General features: G+C 41.6%; 1 protein-coding gene and 1 long non-coding RNA gene across 2 annotated transcripts in view; one reads left to right on the plus strand and one right to left on the minus strand.

The window, feature by feature from the left end:
- tsnare1 (T-SNARE Domain Containing 1) overlaps nucleotides 1-15,654 on the minus strand; it is a 188,897-nt gene extending 173,243 nt beyond the window's left edge. Inside the window, exon 1 of the mRNA XM_032517696.1 lies at nucleotides 15,549-15,654. The gene's annotated coding sequence lies outside the window, so the exon portion shown is untranslated. The remainder of the gene's footprint in view (nucleotides 1-15,548) is intronic.
- On the plus strand, nucleotides 695-7,565 carry LOC116690622 (uncharacterized). The gene is made up of 3 exons (XR_004332310.1): nucleotides 695-875; nucleotides 2,745-2,746; nucleotides 7,471-7,565. It is a non-coding gene; the product is annotated as an uncharacterized LOC116690622 (long non-coding RNA).
- Nucleotides 15,655-15,937: the final 283 nt, after the last annotated feature.

A 15,937-nucleotide genomic window follows, 5' to 3' on the forward strand; every position in this document is an offset into this window, starting at 1 on the left:
CTTGGGTACATTTTTATGCTAGTACTTATACTTGTAAAATAAGTAAAAGTTCAAAGCAATAGTATACACCGTAGTATGGTATATTTTTCTACTCTTTCCACCTCTGAAAATTATTCATTAAAGCATATGACGCGCTTATACAGTATGTAACCCAAACGCTAGTTCGTACAAGTTTTATTTATTATATTATATTTTATTTATTTATTATATTACATCAGAACAAATCGAAAAAATTGGTGTGGCACCTAAATCATGGTTACAGCTGCCGCCGTGGTTCTACTCCACGCCCTACACTATTATTAATACTACTATTTTTTCTAGTCATAGTGCTTTATTCGTACTATAATTGTCACTGTTCCAACACACGCCAACTGCTTTAATTATTATTAATCATGTCTGTAGATCTGTATCAGTGTCCCTGTGTCCAACCCGGCAGTGACAGATGGCCACCCACCAAGAGCCTGGGTCTGTCCGAGGTTTCTGCATAAAAGGAGGTTTTTTTCCTCAACACTGATGCACTAAATTCTTTCTCTCTCGGGGTGGGGGTGTTCAAATTGTTGGATCTCTGTGTGGTCTAGACCTAAACTGGGTCAGGATTTAGAGAAATGGCAGACCCAGAATGCAGAGAAAACAGAGCAGAAAAACAGAACTAAAAAGGGTTACAACAAAAAGAGTCTAAAGTAAGTATAGTACCAAACAATGTTGAAGAATCCAAAAGCCCAGGAATCACAATAAACTGGACCACCGAGACAAAGGGGGTAGACATACTATACACGCACACATGATCTGCCAACAGACAAAGACAACACAGAGACTACATACACCAGGTACCGAGGGTGGAACCAGGGACAGGTGACACGAGGGCTCAGGAACAGGTGGAACACATCAGGGTGATCAGCCAAACACAAGGCGGTACAAAAAACAGACTAGAAAACAGGAAACATAACAGAAAAAGTTTGTAAAGTGTCTGAAGATAACTTGTTATGATTTGCTAGTATGAATGAAATTTAATGAAACTGAATTAAACATACAGTAAGTAAAGGATCTGAGTAATTTATTTCAATACTGGATATCAGTACCCAACATGATCTGAACATGTACTAGTGATTGAGATATTTTTGTCCATGTATTAAGGTCTTGAATTGATGCCACTACAACACTAAGACATTGTGCAGAAGTACATCAGCTGTATTTCAGCCTGCTGGTTGCCATATGATTAAACCTAAAACCAGACACAATCCATGCTACCTGCTGGAAGAAAAAATATCCCCAGAAATTGCCTTGAATGTGGCTCTCAAAGAATCAAAACTGGTTTTAGAATACAAGAACTCTCATGTCAGAGATTAAAGTAATACAAATTTAAAGAATTCAGAAAGTCAAAATGGTTCAACCTATACGGTACGTACTAGAAAACAGTCTCCTCTCTTGTGCGTGGAAGGAGGGGGTTTGTAACGTTCACTAACAGAAACGGCAGATGCAGTGGAAATAACAAAACTCAGGAAAGAACGGGTGCAGAGATAAATGCCATCTGCATAGCATGACTGCATGGGGCTGGGAGGGCAATCATGTCAATCACGCATAGCTCGATGTCTGTCATGTTATCTGATCTCTGATCCAGGAGGAAAGTACAGGAGCAATAAGTGCCTCCAAACCAAAGATGGAGTGTATATTATTAGAATAATTAAGCATGTTGGAAATATGCAAGGTCAACATCGTTTGTCAATGCCTTTTAAAACTATTTCACATGATTGTAGATAGATTGATGTGTATGACCATTTACTGGTCTGCTACCTCTGGGGGTAAGGTTACATGTTCAGGATGGGGAAATTGTTTTGGTTAAAATCAGATTTTTGGTATCCCTATTCACATGGGATATGGACTATTACCTGGTGATCTCTAGTCATTTTTAATAATTATGGAGGTTGTCTGTGATCTTAATCCTGTGCCAATGAGCCATGTCTGTAATTTGTGAAGTAAAAATCCCCCAAAACCCCCGCCCCCAAAATGACCAGCCATATTTCACAGAACACTGAGGTCCTGTGCTAATATTAGTCTTGTAGGGGTTCCGGGTTTTTCAACATTTTTTTTTCCTGTGCGCCATTTTCTCCCTCTTCCGATGACAGATATGGGACGGCGGGGGGGCTGCAGAAGCACTCCCTGCCGCTTCGTTCGAGAGCTTCCACATGTTTTACATGGACTCCTGATTTGAGAAATTTTTAGAATCTTTCAACTTTTTGTTGCCATTGTCCTCCTGGACGATTGTGATTGGTTTAAAGAAATGTCAATAAACCAGAGCACATTTGTCCCCCATCCCAGAATGCTGTTTGGACTAGCCAGACCTTCCTCTGCAGCGCTGTGGTAATGCAGTGGGGCGCAAAAGTTTGGGCACCCCAGGTAAAAATGTGTATTAATGTGCATAAAGAAGCCAAGAAAAGATGGAAAAATCTCCAAAAGGCATCAATTGACAGATTAGACATTTGTATAATATGTCACAAAAAGTTAGATTTTATTTCTATCATTTACACTTTCAAAATAACAGAAAACAAAAAAATGGCGTCTGCATAAGTTTGGGCCCCGTGCAGAGTTTCTAGCATGCACCCCCCGTTTGGAAAGCTGAGACCTGACAGTGTCATGGATTGTTCTCAATCGTGGACTGGAAAGACCAGGTGATGCCAATCTTAAGGTTTTAAATGCCCAGATTCATCTGACCCCCACCAACAATCAGCAACATGGCTTCCCCTGAGCAGTTGTCTAGAAAACTAGAACTGAAAATAGTTGACGCTCACAAAGCGGGAGAAGGCTAAAAGAAGATAGCAAAGGGTTTTCAGATGCCAACATCCTCTGTTGGGAATGGAATTAACAGTGGAACAGTGGAAGTTAAAGATCTGGAAGACCAAGAACAATATCAGTCAGAACCGCTCGCAGGATTGGGAGAAAAGCAAGTCCAGACCCCCTTTAGACTGCCCGATCCACCAGAAAGACCTGGAGACCCTGGAGTTGGGCTACACCATTCCACTATAAAGAGATCCTCAAACAAACATGGTCTTCATGGAAGAGTCATCAGAAGAAAACGTCTTCTACGTCCTCACCACAAAAATCATGAACATATAGACAAGCCTGATGCATTGTGGGAACAAGTTCTGTGGACCGATTAAAATAGAACATTTTGGCCGCAATGAGCAAAGGTACGTTTGTAGAAGATAGGGCCCAGAATTTAATGAAAAGAACCTCTGTCCAACCCCAAAGCATGGGGTGGGGATCCATCATGCATCTTTTCTTGGCTTCTTTATGCACATTAATGCAAATTTTTACTTGGGGTGCCAAAGCTTTTGAACCCTACTTTATGGTTAGTAATCAAAGTCCTTATGGACACAACAAATGGCATTTGTCCTTCTGGAACCACACTGTTAAGCTCTATTAAATCAATCCATAAGTTGTTGTTTCTGAAAGGAACTGGCTGTATCTTTATTAGTGAGGCAGGTGTCCGGGCACAACACACACACTTCAGCCAGACAATTATCAATATCAGTGCACATAGTCGGCGAGCCTACATGTCCCTCAGCGAGACAGGGGTGCTTTAGTGAAAGGTGCCCTTGAGTCAGAGGTCTAAAGCGCTCTGCTGCTTTCATTTGTTTGAAAGGACCAAAAACGGTTGTCCTCTCTGCACTTATTTGATTGAATTGTTAATGGCAGGGTGAGATTTCTGCCGCACGCCGCTGCCTTGCATGCATGCGAATGTGGTGCGGAGCAGGTGAGGATCCTGAGGGGGAGACTGATCATCATTCCACAAACTCCCTGCACTAATCCGTTCATAAGAACTGCTCTGCTCTCTTTTCCTCAGCGTTCCTCTCGCTCTCATTCTGGTTCGTGGCCTTTCTCTAAAGGACAGTTGAGCCTGCACAGTGTTTCTGGCCTTCTTTTCATCTGACCTTTGACAAAAATAGCTATTGTGTTACCTCGGGGTTGTGTAACACGTACCCACATACCTGGAGTAATATCTTAAGTCAGGGTATCTCAGCTGATTGTATTTTTAGAATGGCAGCCTTTGAAAGGGAGAGAGAAAAAAGCAAATACAAAATAACCAGAAGCCACATGTTAAAGTTAAAGGCTGGACATATCAACACAGCCCATATGTCATGAGGACATATTTTTGTTTCAACAAAAGCACAAAGACACTTTCTGTCTGTCTCTTCTCTCAGCCCCTTATGCACTTTCTTAATTTTATCAGTCGTCATGGCATGTGTCGCAAGCAGTTTCAGTGTGCGACAGTAATAACCCTCGGTGCGGAAACACCTAATAATATAGTAATAAAACGTTGGGAACATTTATTAAACAAAGCTTTTGCATCAGGGATTTTTAGTAATCAAATTATCCGAGTTACAGCCCTAGGTGCGATGTCATTCCCACATCACATCCTCCAAACATCTTTCTAAAATAATCCATGTGATCCTAATTTAGATATGACAACGATGACCCCGGGTCTCTCTGAATCTGAATTAAGAAAGTAAAATGCACATGAAGCTGGAGGGCAGTCGAGTAATTTGCCATTTCAAAACATCAGCAAAGCTGCTCCCACTTCTCTTACGAGACATCCCGACATTACAAAGCAAGTCCAACGGTATTTCTTCTCCTTTAGAAGGAAAGTTAATGGAGGTGGGGATTTTAAGATGAACACATTTTAGTGAATAAATAGGCTGTTATATTAGATTTCCCTTGTTTGTAAATGATAAAGAGATGAGATAAGTATGAATAGCAATCACACAGAACCCTCTTGTAGCATCAGAGGTTGTACTGTCATGTGAAACCATGTGAAACAGCCATTAACAAGAAAACAACCACAAATCATTTTTGTCCCAAAGGTATTCTGAAATCATTTTTTATTCATCCGGCACCCTAGTATAATGGCAATCTGGTGTCCTGTTGTGTATTCACAACTAGAGCTGGGTGATACAGGAAAACAAATCTAATATAATACTTTTAACCAAATACACCAACTGGCAATAGTGTAGGGTCAACTATTGGTGCTTTACAAAAAAATATTAACACAATGAGTTTTAATTAAATAAATAATCAATAATAATGTGGATACCATGACTTCCATGTCACAAGAAATCCAACAGCAAACTGAGCATTTCATTGCGTTGACAGTACAGTAGGGCTAACGGAAGTACAGATTATTGTCCCTAACCAGCCGTGGAATACCAATAGTTCTCCTCAGGCCGTGTGGACAGGCCTCCAGTGAGCAGCCTGGTAATGGGCTCCCTGTTCGGAGCGGAGTGGAGCGGCCCGAGGACTTGGCCCGAGATGAGGAAGGGTAATGATCTTTGGCCGATGAGTGAGCCATACTGTGGCCGCTTCCACTCAGCGGTCTCATGCTGCACGCCAAACAAACGCACCACACGGCGTCATCCCTCCAGTCGAGGATGTTTTCTGGACGTCCCAGTGAGAGTATCTGAAGCTCAGTGTCTTGGATGTGCCTCAGGAGCTCCCGGGGGAAATGAGTGCTGTCCCGGGCCCTGGCATTTGAAAATGCTGTTCTTTCTTTTTTTTTTGTGTGTGTTTTTTTTTTGGGGGGGGGGGGGGGGGGGGGGGGGGGGTTGCTTCCTGGCTCTGGCTGCAACTTCACAACAGATGGCCAAATGGACATCCACAACGCGGCCTTCTGGTGCCATCCTCATGCCACATATGCTTCATCCCGCGGCTATGACTTCCTGGAGATTGCTTTCTCACAGTCCCTCACAGCCGTCACCATGGCTACACAATCCCAGTTGTGGGGAACAGACCTCAGTGTGCACAAACGTGCACACACGCACACACAGAAGTATTAAAACCCTCTTCAAGCCTTAAATCCCCACATGTAAGGCACTCCGAAGCCACTGTTGGATATGATTTTATCATTCCAACATACAAATGCTGGAACACTGTCACTTTCACTTATCTTCAGATTTCACATGTCATGAAGCCAAATCGTTGGTCCTAGATCATACGATGCTTCTCAGTCAAGCTTCAACAAACACTTACTCTCGACTAAATGAATTTCAACCTCTGGTTATGACAAGATAATCAGAGGCATTTCAACACACAATGGCGAGCAGTCATCTGGTCATGCTTTGGGAAACAATCGCGCTGCCTTGGCTGACTGATAAACTCAGGCTAATCTGTGGAATTCTTTGAAAGCAAACACAATTGATTGTTTTGTAATTAAATTGGCTCCTCAGAGCATGATAGAGAACTTTGAAGAACTGGAATTACAATTACAAAGGCAGCTATATGCACACCAGTTGTATTGGGCTTCATGATCTGTCTCGAGGTCCAACAAATAGAATCAACCTGATCAATTTACACTCTCTTCTACCAGGAATGTTTTTTTAATTGGCAAACATCGCATTGCAGCCAGAGTTGAGCCAGGTTGGACTCTTTTGACTGACAACCATACTTTTGCAAGAACCCTCTGCATCAGCACACCTGCTAAACCAATGCATAGGCCTTACTGAAATAAATGACAGGATTGACTTTTTTCACACAGTGCTTATGTCGCTCTGAAAAAATTATCCTCCATTTCTGAGAAGCCTTCAGCCATTGTCTGCACTAACAAAGGTCAGCTCTGCAGCTCAGGTTCAAAGTTCACCACATGACACATGTTCGTTGAGGACGCCAGAGAACAAAAACAGACAACATACAGTGTATCATACAAAGGAAAGAAGCTGACAATATAGAGATGACAATAATATTGATCATCTCATCGGGCTCTGGGGAAAACCAAGGCTGGACAACCAACTGGGCCAAATAGACTAATGCCCCAGTCCTCAGGTTTAGGAAAAGATGGTGGGGTTACCAAATGTATGGATCCCCGTCTCCTGGCTGAAAGTCCTGTCTTGTTTGACCCATCCCCCTTTCGCAGATTTTCCTTCTTTCATACACTTGCTACCATAGTCGCTATAACATTACATCATCTTACAGCGTCACGGTAGAGCTGCTGCTCTGTCCGGAGCGTTCCATACAGACGCTGAGGGGAGATTTCAGCATGGTATCTGACGCTGAGAGACACTGATCAGGAGAATGGGTTGTCACAGCATATCCTTGGTTGTGGGTTATTTTTAGACGGACGCGGTCTAAAAATCCAGCTTTTACATTCATTATTTAATTTCAAACTGAGCTCAGATGCCTCATATTTCGTAACTTGTGCAAGTGGGGTCTAAAAGCAACTTTTTCCCCTAACAGGCGTTCCAACTATGGGTTAATGCATGACTTAGAAACAGTGGAAAGTTTAACTTTAAATAAAGAAAAGCACTCACTAGGAGGATATAACAATTTTACAACAACAAAGAACAAAACCTGGTTGGTTGTAGATCTGACATAGAACTCTTGATGAAACTATCACATGGAAAGACAAAGACGGACTGACACAAGACAAAGGGAGACAAGGACAATTTATACATGAGGCAGGGGAAAACAGGTCAAACCAATCAGGGGCGGGGTAGACAATCACAGGGGCGGGAAATTCACACAAAGGGAGGAAGTCAGGGTCTGAAACGAGAGGGAAAGGGAATACAAAATAAAACAGAAAGGGCACAACAAGAATAGACATGAGTGACTTAACTTAAACTTGACTAGACATAACAAAAACTATATGTCCCATGCTTAAAGCGTTCTACCAATCACTTTTTGCTAAGATGGTGAGAACAATTATATTGATCTGAACATATAGACAAAACTAGTTCAAATTTCCTCAAAAGCACACACTCCAGTAATAGTTCCAACACTGTCCAGGCCTCATATCCATAGTGACACTGTATACATTGCATAAACTGTTGCAAGTAGAAGTTTTCGGGTCCCCATCTTAATATTTTGGTCAGACACATGAGTAATTACAAAGAGACACCACAGACACAGCAGCTCATTATCTGCATTCTGTTGTTCTATCACTCCATTCTCTGGGGAAAGTAAACCATGGCATCTCTATGCCCTTGCCAATGCTTCGTGGAACAAACAATGTTGTGAGGCAGAACCAGGAACTAATTTCATTAGCGGCTGCCATTTGTGACTGATTACAGGCTGTTCTCAGTGGCTGGCAAGCAGGTCCAAAGTTCTGGGAGGTTAATAACCAGTAACAATCAATTACTTAACCAATCTGATATGATCAATGGGGTTTCTAATCCAGGAGACAGCATGATGAGTAGTGGATTACGATAAAACCTCAAACATCCAGAAATCTTTTCATTAGCTATGAGCTGCAGCTAAAACTGTTTTGCAAAATCCTTGTAAGGCAACCTATTAAAATCTTGAATTCCACTCAAGCAAAACTGTCTAACAGAGAACAACCAAATATAAGTAAAGTTATAAATCGTATTTTAAAACCAAGTCTCAGGGTTAAGAACTATGCAACATTGAGTAAAATATAAAAACAAAAACCACAAAAAAACATTGACTAACTCTGCATTTTTGATAACTAAGCCTAGGTGAAGACATTTCCAGAGGTTGGGAGGCACCATTCTAAGACACAGTGTCCTTTGGTGTAGGCTCACTAGTCCACACAGCATTCTGGGATGGGAGAATAATGTGCACTGGTTAATTGTCATTTCTTTAAACCAATTACAATCGTCTTGAGCGGAGCTAAACAACGGATGGAGCTACACTGTCTTCCTATTTTTCTCTCTATACTGTATTCTTCTTGCTGAAAACTGCTGCTGGAAATTTCAATTTGCTTGCGGGAGTCATCCCAAAAGGATTAATGAAGAGAAGTCTAAGTCTGAATCCACCGGAGTTTAAAATTCCAACACAAAAAAAGCAGAAGCTAACTGACATCTGGTGGAATTAGAGCCATCCCGGAGTGGAACGCCGTAAATATCTACCTTTGGTTTTGCATCTAGATTTTGGGACAGCCAGAAGACCTTGGTCAGTAGATCTCAGTGACCTCACCGTGGCCAGAGGACAAAATAATTCAGAAAAATAAAGTGTGTTCAGTGTTTCCTTTATCGAGTAATAGTTAAAAGTCTAGCGGCTGCCTTTTGGACCACCTGGAGCTGAGACAGTGACTCAGGCTGGGAAATTACAATAATCAAGGCTGGGGGAATCAAAGACATGAAGGACTTTTTCTGGTGTAATAAACAAGATTGGACCACTTTGTTTATGTGTCACTCAAATTTGATATGCTGGTCAAAGAAAACTCTTTGAGGCTCGCTTAACATTTACTGCAAAGGGACCAATACGCTGCTGTATTTGATCAGAAATCCTCTGAGAGCTTCTGTTATGTCAGGGTTAAGATGGAGGAAGAATCTGTCATCCTGTACTTGATAGATCATGTTATGCAGATAGTTAACTGGGGTCATTTAATTTGAAAGAAAAGGTATAAGTGCTTATCATCCGCATTACAGTGAGAAGACATACACTTAAATAGACTAATTAAAAAACCAAGGAGAGAAGCATGCACAGGGAGAAATAAATAGGACAAAGGATTAAAACCAGGGAGAGCACAATCCCCACAGGAAAAATGTAAGTCTAATGAATACAGAACTTAAGATGAATGAAGTCTAATGGGCAGACATATATTCAACAAAACGCCCCAGCAGAGGTTGGACCACAGTACTGTCTGCGTTGTGAAAGAAGAAAACCAGCAGAATCTTAATTAGTGTACTATCAAACATCAGTAGGCCTGCCCTGTATTGGCGTGCATCTCAGGCCATATCAGGACTGATTATTCTAATGACGTCTAAACCTCTGTCCGGACATTATTCACACATCACAGAGCCGGCCCTGTTAGCTCTGGTATCCAGGTTTTACTGACTCCACATATTAAATCCAGAAATATGTTCTTACTAAAGGGTCTCAGTTGTCGTCCAGCATTTAAGTCACTAACTTAAACTATTAGGTGAGCTACAATACTCATTTTCAACATAATCATCAGACATGTAGGAAGAAAATGATGAATAAAAATGTATTTTCATAGCATATTTTGTGACAAAAGAAGAATAAAGACGTAAAGCCCTGCTAGAGGCTACAATATCTATCAAACCATGCAATATATGTGTTTTACATAAAGAACAACATGCTGGTGCTGCAGGAAAGGCTGTAAGAGGAGGCTTTATCTTCTAGCTAACATGACTTTGCTCAGTCTTGTATAAAGTACTTTTACTCAAGCAGTACTTGAGTAAAAGTACAAGCATCATACCAGAAAATGACCTTGGTAGAAGTTTAAGTCGCCTTTTAGAAAGTAATTTAATTAAAAGTCTTAAAGGTCCCATGACATGGTGCTCTTTGGATGCTTCTATATAGACCTTAGTGGTCCCCTAATACTGGATCTGAAGTCTCTTTATATAGTCCTTAGTGGTCCCCTAATCTGTATCTGAAGTCTCTTTATGTAGACCTTATGGTCCCTATACTGTACTGAAGTCTCTTTGTATAGACCTTAGTGGTCCCTAATAATGTATCTGAAGTCTCTTTGTATAGACCTTGTGGTCCCCTAATACTGTATCTGAAGTTCTTATATAGACCTTAGTGGTCCCCTAATACTGTATCTGAAGTCTCTTTATATAGACCTTAGTGGTCCCTAATACTGTATCTGAGTCTCTTTATATAGATCTTAGTGGTCCCCTAATACTGTATCTGAAGTCTCTTTTTATAGACCTTAGTGGTCCTAATACTGTTCTGGAGTCTCTTTATATAGACCTAGTGGTCCCCTAATACTGTATCTGAAGTCTCTTATATAGACCTTAGTGGTCCCCTAATACGTATCTGAAGTCTCATTTATATAGACCATAGTGGTCCCTAATACTGTATCTGAAGTGTCTTACATTCAGTCTCATGGGGGGGGGGGCTCTCAGGGCGACCTTTATAGTATCTCAGGTTTACTGTACTTGAGTATCAAATGTATTTTTTCTGATTAACTAGTAGAAGTTAAAGTAAAGAAACACTTTCATAATTCTCTTTATTGTGACTTCCTGATAGTAAATCATAATATGCCGGGTTTCCACACCTTCTTTAACATTAAGTTTAAAGTCTGACATCAACAAAGAGAAAAACAGAAACAGATTTTTAAATTTTTGTTCACTCCAACGTACAATAAACATGACTTGTAAGTTACGAAGACACGTGGGGGGGGATGTAGTGGGGTAAAATTGAATATTTCCAATTTACAAATAACGAAAAAAAAGTATTTCAACGGAAAGAAAGCTAAACAGTTCATAATTTCTTGGTTTTCATCGCTTCCCTCTTCTCCCCCGAGGCTGCTACATTGTTTCCTTGCAGTCAGTCGAATTCTCTGACGTCTATGGATTTTATTGACAGGTTGTGTCAGCCAATCCGTCTATAGAAGCCCGAGCTAGTCCTGGTTAAAGCCAATGATGTCGCAGAGTTCAGGGAAGACCAACGTGGGAAAGATTGACAGCTATTCCTTCCAGTTAAAACTAGATGTCATGAAACCGGCCTACCTGTTCAACCAATAAGAAGACAAATTGATTGATACCAAACTTGACAAGAAAATTTTAACCCTGAGATGGCTGCAGCTGTGTCAAAGCAAAAATGAGGTCTCGGTTATTGCATTTCACCATTTCATCGATTTATAATGACTAATTTCTATTTATTTATGTATATAGTTATTTCAAGTATGTGTGTGATTTCTCTTTTTTGGCTTTTTTCTTAAAGGAAATATGAAAAACAACATATCTGTTGAAATAACTTCATAAAATATCCATTTTCTGAGTGTTTTTCTTTTGCATTTATTCTGTATTAAGTTGAGACATGTGGCTATTGGTATAGTTTTGTGTGTAGCCCATCTGATATATTTACAATAAAGTTTTCACATCATTTTACAGATGCTTTACTTGGACGGAAAGAGAAACTCTCCATTCTAACCTCTGTAGCTCTGTGTCAGTAAGGCCTAGAATCACACTGACACTGGGAACAGAACATTGAGAGTGTTAACTTCCCAATGACCTCAGGCACATCCCAGAGGGCCAACGTATATGGAAGTTATATCACTTTTATTCTGGTAAAACGTTTAGATGAGAAAGCATGTATTTTCAAGTGTTTCTTAAGTATTGAATGAGTTCTGGAGCAAAAGTTCTAAGGCTGGTGCACTTCTACCTGCACACTAAAATACCTGTTACTGATTTTTACATGGCTTCTCGTATACACCATTGAACAAACGCTTTGAGACAGAAAACCAAAACAGGTCCCAACTCAAACCAATGCAAACTATTCTATTATAAAAGTACTGCGGTATACTGAATCATCACTGAATAATCATGACAAAACAGCACATAATCAAATAGCAACTAGAATAGCAAATAGGAAGACCAAAGAAAAGCAAGTGGTAAGAATCTGCTGTCCGGATCAGGTAGATGAGCAATGAGTCACGCACAGGACACCCACCATTCAACATCCTGTTACATAATCTCTGGCTAACGCACCACGGAGGAAGAATTAATTTCACATGCTGGAAAATACAACACAATCTCACAGCAGTTCTGTACACTGTCATGTTATTTTTAATCTATTGATTCGCGTACACAGATCTCTTTTTTTGTGTTGGTCAGCACGTAATGGGAAGCATCTATACGTGGGTTGGGTTTAGAACAGAAGTACGGGGAAAGGAAAGGTCCCACACAGGGGGAGACAAGACCCGGTCTCCGGGGTGAAAGTCCTTTGTCGTTTGCCCCATCCACCCCCCCGACCAACTTCACTACGCCGATTGTCCTTTAATGCTACTCGCTTCCCTTCCCATTAAAATACGTTAGTGTAAAAAACACACTGACCCCCACAAAAAAAACAAGATCTTAAATTAATAGATTAAAGAACGTGACCATTTCTTGAACTGCTGGGAGACTGGGTTGGAATGTATGGACAGTTCAGATTATATAAATAAACTTAAGCGAACACTCATCCACTTTTCTGACTTATGTAATATAGAACACGGTGAGTCTTATACTGTAGACCTACACTAAATAGCCTTCCGTATAGATTTTTTTGTAGTTTGTTTATTAGTCCCCAGTGGGGAAATTCCAATTTACACTCTGCGTACACACTTTGTTAGTAATCACACACAGTCCTGAACTACACACACGCTAATGCGCATCAGGTCCTATACATGCTAATGGAGAGATGTCAGAGTGGGGGGGCTGCCAGCTGAACCAGCGCCCTGAGCTGTTGGGGGGGTACGGTGCCTTGCTCAAGAGCACCTGGCAGTGAACAGGAGGTGAAGTGGCATCTCTCCAGCCACCAATCCACACTCCGTACTTTCTTTTGGTCCATATGGGGACTTGAACCAGTGACCCTCCGGTTCCCAACCCAACTCCCTACGGACTGAGCTACTGCCACCCCTAGATTTAACCTTCTTAGTTTTTGTTGTCAGAAAACAGTGATTTATTCAATTCCCTCTTATATTGTAGTTTGTCCTATTGTGTTTTGCTGTAAACTAGTCATTTTATGTTGTATTATTTCCATACAGAAATCAAGGATCATAACAACATGTAGCATGTGTTACTATTTCCATAGACCTACTTGAGAAGTCACATTTAAAGTCTCAGTCTAAAGTGACCATATTAGGTTAAGAATGTTGTTTGCATGATAGAGCCAGCCATGTCTGCCGACCCCTAGCTACATTCATACTACTCCACCCTCAGCATCTACCCTGCACACTCTGTACAATTTGATTGGCTACTCAAGCCCAGCGTGCTGAGATTGGCTGGAGATCGAGCCACATCGCCAGATAACGCTTACATTGCCGAGAGGGGTGAATAACTAGACCAACAGACGTTTAACTATGTAGAAATGTAAATGAGTGCGTTTTGACGTTACAGAAGTCCTCGGTTTCTGTCTGTTTGTCTGTTACGAACATTGTTGTTACTGCATTGCATTATGGGATATTTATGCCGGCGTAGTGTCCAGTATTGCATACTGTAATATTTTACTGGAAACAGTATGCAAAATATGTTTCATGCAAAGGTCTCAGGGTACAAGCGGCTGAATTGGGTCTCCTCAGGAGGGGGGCTGGCGTCTCCCTTAAAACCGCTGCTCCTTCACGACGAAGGGAGCCAGTTGAGGTGGTACAGGTGTCTGGTAAGGATGCCTCCTGGGCGCCTCCCTAGGGAGGTGGTCCAGGCACGTCCAGCTGGAAGGAGGCCTCAGGGAAGACCCAGGACTAGGTGGAGGGACGTCCAACTAGGAGGAGGCCTCAGGAACAACCAGGACTAGGTAGAGGGACGTCCCACTGGGAGGAAGCCTCAGGAAGACCCAGGACCAGGTGGAGGGACGTCCAGCTGGGAGGAGGCCTCGGGGAAGACCCAGGATTAGGTGGAGGGCACGTCAAGCTGGGAGGAGGCCTCAGGAAGACCCAGGACTAGGTGGAGGGACGTCCAGCTGGGAGGAGGCCTCAGGAAGACCCAGGACTAGGTGGAGGGATTATATGTCCAACCTGGCCTGGGATTGCCTCGGAATCGCCTAGTCGGAGCTGGTTAAGGTGGCTCGGGAAGGGGAAGTTTGAGGTCCTCTACTGGAGCTGCTGCCCCCGAGACCCGACACCGGATAAGCGGACAAAGATAGATGGACTAAGGTTTCGGACATACTAACACATCTCACATAGTGTTGTTGCTGCTATATAGCATGTTAGTGTGGGATTTCAGCAATGCCAACAACTCTTTTGAAGCTTCTGAGCTTCCAGAGACCGTTAAAAGTCCACCAGACCCCTGTCTTTCAGCAGAGACACAGACAGAGTGTGACAGTAACATATCATGGCTAGTTAGCTCTAGCTCCAGCGGTGTTCAGTCATCCTCCCCTGTGTCACTTAATTATGAATGGGTACAGCAGTGGTTATTTGCTGAAAACCGTGGTACAAGAGTACTGTGAAATATATCTTACTTCTGAACAACCATGATATAATTGGTCCTAAAAATTAAGCAATTCCGTGCTGAACATGTTTTAACATCTATTTTGATGGTAATGTTTGTTATGGTTTTACATTTAGGTATCCCATACCCAACAGTGCTGCCAATAGAAATCCTCCCCGCCCTCACTTCACTGACTGTTTGCATCAATGAAAAGGCCTACATGGTTTGTAAACCTTTCATAAAATAATAATAAACGTACATTAGTAAAATAGTGGTTCTAATTGTATTAAGACTTAATTAGAATGAAAATGAGAAGGGGAATAACAAAAAAAACAAGAATCATTCTTAGTTGGCTTTCTGTCAGAAGAACAAAAGATAGCTCTCATGTTTTACCACACTCACACAGCCATCCCTTCTGTCCTATTTCCGCATGTTTTCACCAATGTGACAACCTTCTAAAGACACACACTTCCCATGCACAACCTAAGGGACAATATGTGTACAACAGATATATTTACACACTGCAAACATCTGTGCTTCCTTGTTGTATAAAAGGAACAACAGAGAGACATCCCTGAAGGCCTCCCATCCCCCTCCTCCCTGCCTCCCATCTCCTCCCCTCTCTCCTCCTCCTCTTCTTCCTCCCCTGTCTCTGGATGAGACGCAGCATCCATCGCTAAAGGCAGATAATCACACAGTGAAAAGAAAGGATTCCTCCAGCTTTACCTTTCTACGTAGGGAGTGATGTGATTCAGCTCAGATGTTGCTGCTCCTCAGCCTCGGCTAACAACATCATGTGACCATGAACCACCTGCTCCCTCTGCCGGGTCACATGACCATGTTAGTCCCTCGCAAGGATCTCTGGGATTTGTAGTTGTAGGGTGGAAATGGAATACACATTGTGGTGGTTAAAAAATCCCTGAAAGTAGGTGAGGTAATAATTCCTAAAATATAGATCTCAGTTATCAATGACCTATATTTCAAGATATTTCAATAAAATGCCATTAAATGTATGTATAAGAAAGTGGAGGAACGACAAGATAATATAATATTAATAAAACATAAATTGTCTCTTCATTTATTTTATATAGGGACTTAAATATCTTAGATATCTC

The sequence above is a fragment of the Etheostoma spectabile genome, chromosome 6 (assembly GCF_008692095.1).
Source record: "Etheostoma spectabile isolate EspeVRDwgs_2016 chromosome 6, UIUC_Espe_1.0, whole genome shotgun sequence".
Taxonomy (NCBI): domain Eukaryota; kingdom Metazoa; phylum Chordata; class Actinopteri; order Perciformes; family Percidae; genus Etheostoma; species Etheostoma spectabile.